This window comes from Astatotilapia calliptera, chromosome 23 (genome assembly GCF_900246225.1).
Source record: "Astatotilapia calliptera chromosome 23, fAstCal1.2, whole genome shotgun sequence".
Classification (NCBI taxonomy): domain Eukaryota; kingdom Metazoa; phylum Chordata; class Actinopteri; order Cichliformes; family Cichlidae; genus Astatotilapia; species Astatotilapia calliptera.
Window position 1 is genome coordinate 18,155,592 of NC_039323.1, and position 9,368 is coordinate 18,164,959.

Consider the following 9,368-nt stretch of genomic DNA (forward strand, 5'->3'; position numbering starts at 1 on the left):
ATACACACACCACACACACACACACACATTTACACACACACACATACATATATATACACACACACACACACACACACACCACACACACACATACACACACACACACACACACACACACAATATACATACATACATATATACATACATACAGTACATATACATATACACATATATAGATATACACATATATACATATAGGAATTTATTAACATGGTTCTTTGAAAATGAAGTCTTGTGAATGTGGTCTCTAATTATGAAATTATATATAACAAAAGACTAGTTCTTGTACTTGGTCTCAAGCTAGTAGTAGGGCTCTCCATACCTGAGCGTGTCCATTCTCCAGTGTGGATCATTCAGTCTAGCTGACAGCAGCTTCACTCCAGAGTCTCCTGGATGATTGTAGCTCAGATCCAGCTCTTTCAGATAAGAGGAGTTGGAGCTCAGAGCTGAGGCCAGCGACACACAGCCTTCACTTGTATCATACATCCTGACAGCCTGCAGACACACAAAACAGCAGAAAACAGAAGCTCATTGTATAGTAAAAAGAAAAAACTTAGGAAGGGTTCGATTTTTTGTTTTAAAGTCAACCCACTATTGTATCCAGTGTTTGAATGAATACAGTCCAAATAAAAAAAAGTTTCTAATGAGAAATATTCCTAAAATACTGTCAAAGCTACTTTTAAACTCCCCTTGTTATTCAATTCAATTTTTATTTATATAGTGACAGATCACAACAAAAGTCACCTCAAAGCACTTTATATTGTACAGAGATCGTACAATAATAGATACAGTAGAAAAGCCCAACAATCATATGACTCCCTATGAGCAAGTACTTTGGCGACAGTGGGAAGGAAAAACTCCATTTTAACAGGAAGAACCTTCGCAGAACCAGCTCAGGGAGGGGCGGCCATCTACTTTATTTGTTACCAGTTATCACTTGTTGACTGAGCATTTCCAGTTTGCACTGTGTCCTCTTCAGCGCAGCAGATAGCATCTTCACTCTCTGAATCTTGCAGATCATTGTGGTTCAGGTCAAGCTCCCTCAGGCTACAAGTCTGTGAGATGAGAACTGAGGACAGAACGTCACAGCTTCTCTGTGAGAGTTTGCAGTCACAGAGCCTGGACAGAAAATAATAAACACGAAAAACATTTCATTTGAAATGTAAATAAAGTGCCTCATCAACCAGCAAGAGTTAGAAACATAAGAAATTAGAAACAGATTGGTAACAGTTGCAGCTAAGTTAAATAATAAAATAAATCTTTCAGGGACCAGAGGTGGGGAATTTCCTAAGTGTGCAGCTGTGGGAAATGCATCGAAAACATTTGATTTCATCAGCTAAACATTTGCATCCATAGTGTAAATCCTGCAAGTCACCACAAATTCCTCTGGGTGTAACATGCTATACAAATCTAGGCTGTATATAATAGAAACATTAATAGAAAAAATACTACAGGAGAATTCAGGGTGACCTTATCCAACCCTGACTTTATGAACAAGGAAGGTTTTTAAACCCAGTTGTTAAAGCAGAGAGAGAGTCCTCACAAATCCAAACTGGGAACTGGTTCCACAAATTCGACATATACACTCTCCAGCATTCTGGATCAATGAAGGTGTTTCACTGAGCTTTTAATGTAATAAATGACAACACTCCACTCCAGAAGTATTAAATATATGAACTACTTTTTCAGCATCACTGTAAGCCAGGATGTTTTTTAATTTTAGAAAGATTGTACAAATGTATGAAAGTAGTCTACATTTTCCTAGCAGTTTCATAATTTCTTCAATCAGTGAAGACTAAGATGTCCTAGCTTTTCAGAGGAGTTTTCTAATGACATACAGAGGAGCAAGCTTATTCCAGGCTAAATGAAGACTTTCTGGTTTCTTCATGCACAAGAGTCCTACAAAATGAGGATATAACATTATTAACAACTCCTCTGTCGAAGTTTAGGCCCTGGTGCTACATTTAATCTGTCTATCTGAAATTTAGCCCCTCGTGTAATGTGCTGAGATGTGCAAAAAAGTCATACTAAAAAACCCAATAACAAATCAGCTACAGTGGGATGCAAAACTTTGGGCAACCTTTTTAATAGTCATTATTTTCCTGTATAAATCGTTGGTTGTTACAATAAAAAAAAAGTCATTTAAATATTCATATAAGAGACACACACAGTGATATTTGAGAAATGAAATGAAGTTTATTGGATTTACAGACAGTGTGCAATAATTGTTTAAACAAAATCAGGCAGGTGAATAAATTTGGGCACCAGAAAAAAAGAAATGAAATTAAAATTTAGTAGATCCTCCTTTTGCAGAAATTACAGCCTCTAAATGCTTCCGGTAGGTTCCAATGAGAGCCTGGATTGGGGTTGAAGGTATTTTGGACCATTCCTCGTTACAAAACATCTCTAATTCATTCAGGTTTGATGGCTTCCGAGCATGGACAGCTCTCTTTACCACAGATCTTCAGTAATATTCAGGTCTGGGGACTGAGATGGCCATTCCAGAACGTTGTACTTGTTCCTCTGCATGAATGCCTTAGTGGATTTTGAGCAGTGTTTCAGGGCATTGTCTTGTTGAAAGATTCAGTCCCGGCGCAGCTTCAGCTTTGTCACTGATTCCTGGACATTGGTCTCCAGAATCTGCTAATACTGAGTGGAATCCATGTGTCCCTCAACTTTGACAAGATTCACAGTCCCTGCACTGCCCACACAGCCCCACAGCATGATGGAACCACCACCATATTTTACTGTAGGTAGCAGGTGTTTTTCTTGGAATGCTGTGTTCTTTTTCCTCCATGCATAACGCCTCTTGTTATGCCCAAATAACTCAATTTTAGTTTCATCAGTTCACAGCACCTTAATCCAGAATGAAGCTGGCTTGTCCAAATGTGCTTTAGCAAACCTCAAGCGGCTCTGTTTGTGTCTGTGGGCGGAGCAAAGGCTTCCTCTGCATCACTCTCGCATACTGTTGGTTGACTCTGACTGTTCTCACCATTCGTCGCTTCTGTCTATCCAAGATTTTTCTTGGTCTGCCACTTCGAGCATTAACTTGAACTGAGTCTGTGGTCTTCCATTTTCTCAATATGTTCCTAACTGTGGAAACAGCTTACATCTCTGAGACAGCTTTCTGTATCCTTCCCCTAAACCATGATGGTGAACAATCTTTGTCTTCAGGTCATTTGAGAGTTGTTTTGAGACCCCATGTTGCTACTCTTCAGAGAAAATTAAAAGAGGAGGGAAACTTACAATTGACCCCCTTAAATACTCTGTCTCATTATTGGATTCAACATGTATGTAGGAGGTCAGGGGTCACTGAGCTTACCAAGCAATTTGAGTTCCAATAATTAGTTCTAAAGGTTTTGGAATCAATAAAATGACAACAGTGCCCAAATTTATGCACCTGCCTGATTTTGTTTAAACAATTATTGACACTTTCTGTAAATCCAATAAACTTCATTTCACTTCTCAAATATCACTGTGTGTGTCTTCCTATATGATATATATAACTGACTTTTTATATTGTAACAAACAACATTTATACAGGAAAATAATGACTATAACAAGGTTGCCCAAACTTTTGCATCCCACGTATTTTGATTTTAAGGTGCAAGTCTGGCTGCATCTTTTGTGAGTTCAATCCAAAGATATTGGTATGTAAAGTTGTGTTTTTGTGAAACAGCATTTTCGGGCAAATAAAATATAAGTATAGTTCGATCTGCCCTAAACATCACATGCTTCATGAGAATCCAAGCATTGAGATATCTATGCTGCGATATTAGATCACACATAGTGTCATCTCATGTAGATCGAATTTACATTAAAGGCTCCAACCAAGATGTACAAAAGTAACTACAGCTTGCCTGGACATACACAAGGGCCCTATCATCTGTGCTTGCAACCTTATTATTATCATTATTATTATTATTTATATTTAGTTTATCAAGTATTTAGAGTTCTCATGCCTTAACTCTGTTCGACCTGAGTGAATCCAGTCTGCAGTATGAACTCTTCAATCCAGCAGACAGTATCTTCACACCAGAATCTTGCACATTGTTGTTACTCAGATCCAGCTTCCTCAGATGAGATGAGTCACAGTTTAAAACTGAGGACAGAGCTTCACAGCTTCTCAGTGAAAGGTTACAGCCACTTAGTCTACAGGGAAAATAATCAGTCAATCAATCAATCAAAAAAAACAAAGCAATGATTAGCTCTTCTAGTAAGCTGAGTATCTCAATGAATATCTGTGTACTTACACAGCTTTCTTGGAGTCTTTGATGACTGGTAGCAGCCTCAGAAGAGCCCTTTCTGAAACCTCATATTTCTTCAGCTCAAACACATCCAGATCCTTTTCTGATGACAATAAGATGAAGACTACGGCTGACCACTCGTCAGAGACAGTTCGTATGCGTAGAGACGCCCTAAACTCAGGATCAACTGGATGTCTCTGCTAGAGAACAATCATTCAGTTCATTCAGACAATGAAAGAGATTGATAATTTTCTCTGTAGGCAGATTCTCACAGAGCTTGTTCTCAATGTACCGGACTGTCTGTTTACTTGCTTTTGAGATACTTCTGAATCAGTCACAAGGCCTCTGAGTAGAATCTGATTGGTTACCAGTGAAAGACCCAGCAGAAAGCGGAGAAATAAGTCCAGGTGTCCGTTTGGACTCTGTAAGGCCTTGTCCACAGCACATTGGTAGAAGATTGTAGATGAGGTTTGTTTTTTTACCAGCAGATTGACTCCAGAGTTGATGAAGGTCAGATGGACATGAAGAGCAGCCAGAAACTCCTGAACACTCAGATGGATGAAGCAGTACACCCTGTCCTGGTACAGTCCCTCTCCTCTTTAAAGATCTGTGTGAACACTCCTGAGTACACTGATGCTGCTGTGATATCGATGCCACACTCTGTCAGGTCTGATTCATAGAAGATCAGGTTTCCTTTCTGCAGATGATCAAAAGCCAGTTTCCCCAGAGACTCAATCATCTCCCTGCTCTCTGGACTCCAGTGTGGATCTGTCTCAACTCCTCCATCGTACTTGACCTTTTTCACTTTGGCCTGAACCACCAGGAAGTGGATGTACATCTCAGTCAGGGTCTTGGGCAGCTCTTCCTCATCTCTGGTTTTCAGCACATCCTCCAGAACTGTAGCAGTGATCCAGCAGAAGACTGGGATGTGGCACATGATGTGGAGGCTTCGTGATGTCTTGATGTGGGAGATGATCCTGCTGGCCTGCTCCTCATCTCTGAATCTCTTCTTAAAGTACTCCTCTTTTTGTTGGTCAGTGAACCCTCTGACCTCTGTCACCATACTAACACATTCAGGAGGGATTTGATTGGCTGCTGCAGGTCTTGTGGTTATCCAGAGGCAAGCAGAGGGAAACAGATGTCCCCTGATGAGGTTTGTCAGCAGCACATCCACTGAGGTCGACTCTTGAACATCAGTAAAGATCTCAGTGTTGTGGAAGTCCAAAGGAAGCCGACACTCATCAAGACCGTCTAAGATGAACACAACCTGGAAGTCTTCAAAGCTGCAGATTCCTGCTTTTTTGGTTTCAGTAAAGAAACAATGCACAAGTTCTACCAAGCTGAACTTTTTCTCCTTCAACACATTGAGTTCTTTGAAAGTGAATGGAAATGTGAATTCAATGTTCTGGTTGGTTTGTCTTCAGCCCAGTCCAGAGTGAATTTTGTGTTAAGACAGTTTTCCCAATGCCAGCCACTCCCTTTGTCAGCACTGTTCTGATTGGTTCATCTCTTCCAGTGGAGCCTTTGAAGATATCTTCTAATCTTATTGTTGTTTCTGATCTGTGCATTTTCTGGGATGCTGTTTCAATCTGTCTGACTTCATGTTCATCATTAACCTTTGTAGTCTTTTGTTCTGTAATGTAGAGCTCTGTGTAGATCTGATTAAGAAATGTTGGGTTTCCTGCTTTAGCGATCCCCTCAAACAAACACTGGAATTTCTTCTTTAGTTTGGACTTAATTTTGCAATGACACTGAACAAAAGCATCTTAAATACAGAAAGAAAAAAAATGGAAAGATGTAAGAGTTAGTGAACAATGAAAACATTATCATGGATGTGTGTGATCAGTTCTACATTTACAGTGTAGGATATCAGTACAATATTACAAATTCTACCCATCTTCCTAAAACTTATCCAGATCCAGGCTGTCTGAGCCTTCTAGACCTCTCCCTATCCTCCACTGTATCCTTAATCTTCTAGAGGTTACCAAAGGATTCTCAAGCCAGCTGAGAGAAAAATCTTCAGTTGTGCCTAAGTCTGCCCTTGGCTCTCTTCTAAGTTGAACTTTCTCAAGACCCCTCACTTAGAAGATGTCAGGAGACATTTTAGGCAGATATCTGAGACATCACTTAGTCATTATTAATAGATGGGACTGCTGCTCTGTTCAGGGCCTCTCCTTAATGGCTAGAGGTGGCAAAATTACTGAAATAATATTAGTAAACCAAAAAAAAAAAAAAAAAAAAAAAAGTACAGTCAGAGAATAGTGAGATTGGCAGGTGAGGGTGACCCTATGATTGATATTATTATCATTTCTATTGAAAGCTCAAGTAGAATTTCTTTGTCTGCAGGTTTTGATCAGCTGACCTGCTGGTGCTGATCTGAAGTTTACTGCTCTTTGTGGATTTACACAACCGATAGAAACAAGCTAATACTTCACAAACTATCTTGGCAGTTTACTCTTTATACTTCTTTACACTAGACTGTATTCAGTTGATATGAAGGTTGAATTCAGTGAATTTGTCAGGGTTCTGGGTTTTCTGACCTAGCATTTTGAGTTCCTGTGATTTATATCATTTGTTGTTGTGAATTATGTATCAAGTTCTCTTTGTTAGTCTATAGTTTATTTCTACAGGGTCTCTAGTTTCTTGTGGCCCCGTTTAGTTCCCTGATGGTTTAATCATTTCCCTCTGTATAGTTGACCCCTGTGCCTTCCTCTGTGTGTTTAAGTTTATACTGTTATGAGAGTTCTTGTGCCTTTGTTGTCCGTTCATTTCTCAACCATAAGCCGTCTCCACAGGCGTTTCAGAGAATATGGCAGCAAATCCAACCGGCCTCACAACCGCAGACCTCGTGTAACCACACCAGCCCAGGACCTCCACATCCAGCAGGTTCACCTCCAAGATCGTCTGAGACCAGCCACCCAGACAGCTGCTGGAACAATTGGTTTGCACAACCAAACAATTTCTGCATAAACTGTCAGAAACCGTCTCAGGGACGCTCAACTGCATGCCCGTCGTCCTCATCGGGGTCTTGACCTGACTCCAGCTCGTCACCGTAACAGACTTGTGTGGGCAAATGCTCACATTCGATGGCGTCTGGCACGTTGGAGAGGTGTGCGCTTCACGGATGAATCATGGTTCACATTGTTCAGGGCAGATGGCAGCTGAGAATGTCCCAGTTCTTGCATGGCCAGCATACTCACCGGACATGTCACCCATTGAGCATGTTCGGGATGTGCTTGACCGGCGTATACGACAGCGTGCACCAGTTCCCACGAATATCCAACAACCTCGCACAGCCATTGAAGTGGAGTGGACCAACATTCCACAGGCCACAATTGACAATCTGATAGACTCCATGCGACGATGTGTTGCACTGCATGAGGCAAATGGTGGTCACACCAGATACTGACCGGTTCTGGGTCCCCAGACCCCCAATAGCACAAAAAACTGCACATTCCAGGGTGGCCTTTTGTTGTGGGCAGTCTGAGGTACACCTGTGCACTACTCATGATGTCAGATCAGCATCCTGATGTGGCACACCTGTGAGGTGGGATGGATTATCTCAATATAGCAGATGTGCCCACTACCACACATTTGGACTGATTTGTGACCACTGTTTGGGAGGGATGGTTATATTGTGTATCTGGAATGAATTTTAGGTCTCTACGTCCATCCCATGGGGAATGGGAGCAGTAACAAAGGTGTTGCATTTATATTTTTGTTGAGTGTAAGAAGTTCCTCCAACATATACAGGGGTATACACTGGCTGATCATAGTTTGGATTAATGTAATTGTTGCTGCTTCTCGGCAGACAGGAGACATGATCTGTTTGGCTGGAGATCTGCTACAGAAATGAAATATACACTGTAATTTTAATAGGTTATCCTACCAAATTCCTTTTATTCATTCATCCATTCCTCAATTGATTAAAACCTCCAGGAACAAACATTTTGGCCTCAATGTTGAACTGAGAAACTTTTGAACACTGAATGAATGACAGTTTCCTCATAACATCTCTCCCTGTTATCTTCTATCGTATCTTTTCCTTGTTCCTCCTTTATCGTTTTTGTAGTTTAACTTATTCATACTGCCCCGTGTAATAGTCTAGTGTTCTGAAAGGTAGTTGCCATCATAACCTGGTCCTGTAAAGCCTAAACCATGAAGTCATGATGAGAAAATTGATTTTTTTTTAAACTTGAACTTTCTGAAAAACTCATCTCTAGAATAAGATTTTTTTAATTAAAATAAAATCTTCATTCCCTTAGAAAAAAAAAATCAATGATATGAGTAAAATTGAAAGTGAAATTAGACCTGTAATTCAAGTGCAAGGCCTTAATCTGTTTATTAAAATCTGATCTTTCACAACAGGTTTAAGGAAGTGTATGATTACTAGCACTGAGGCAGACAATAGATTGAAAGGTGTTTTGTTGATCCAACTGGCTGAGCAGGAAAACAATTTCATGTTTCATTGCTCATCTTTTGAACGAAAACAATACAGTGTTAATACCTACTGAAAAGCATTGCTTTTATTTATTATTTTTTACTTTTATTTATTTTTCTATTTGCAATAAAAGCATTAAAATGCAACTGCACTGATTCTGATTTCCAATGAGATCCTGCTCAGTTTGTTTCTGGTAACCTGCAGCTGATGCTCAGTCACACCTGTATTGAAATATGACCTTGACCAAAATCTTTACCAGCAAACACAATGAAACACTTCAAAATGCAGTGCAGATTGATTTTGTGTATATTCTTGGTGTAGCTAATTAATGTCACCCACAAAGCATCAATGGATTAGGACTTATTCTGTGCAGAGACACAGAACGGCAGAGATTTAAAATGAACGAATGAAATGAAACATTGAAAAGGTTGAACATTGTTGACAGATGCACCTTAGAGGACACTCCCACAAGTTCTGCATAAAAAGAGAAATCGGTTTTGAGTTGTTAGATGAACAGGGAAGATCTTCAGAGTAAGATCTTGGCGTCATTAGCAGAGGTAAGATAGATAACACTGACAGTTTCTGCACTGAAACTGATCGTAGATAGAGGACACATTTGAAATTACTTCTCATAATATCTTTTGGTTAATATAATTTTGTTCCCATCAGGATTTTTCTTC

The 9,368-nt window shown here is 39.9% G+C and overlaps 1 pseudogene; it reads right to left on the reverse strand.

Moving 5' to 3' along the window:
* Positions 1–300: 300 nt before the first annotated feature.
* Positions 301–6,144, reverse strand: LOC113015899 (protein NLRC3-like; annotated as a pseudogene).
* Between the last annotated feature and the right edge of the window lie 3,224 nt (positions 6,145–9,368).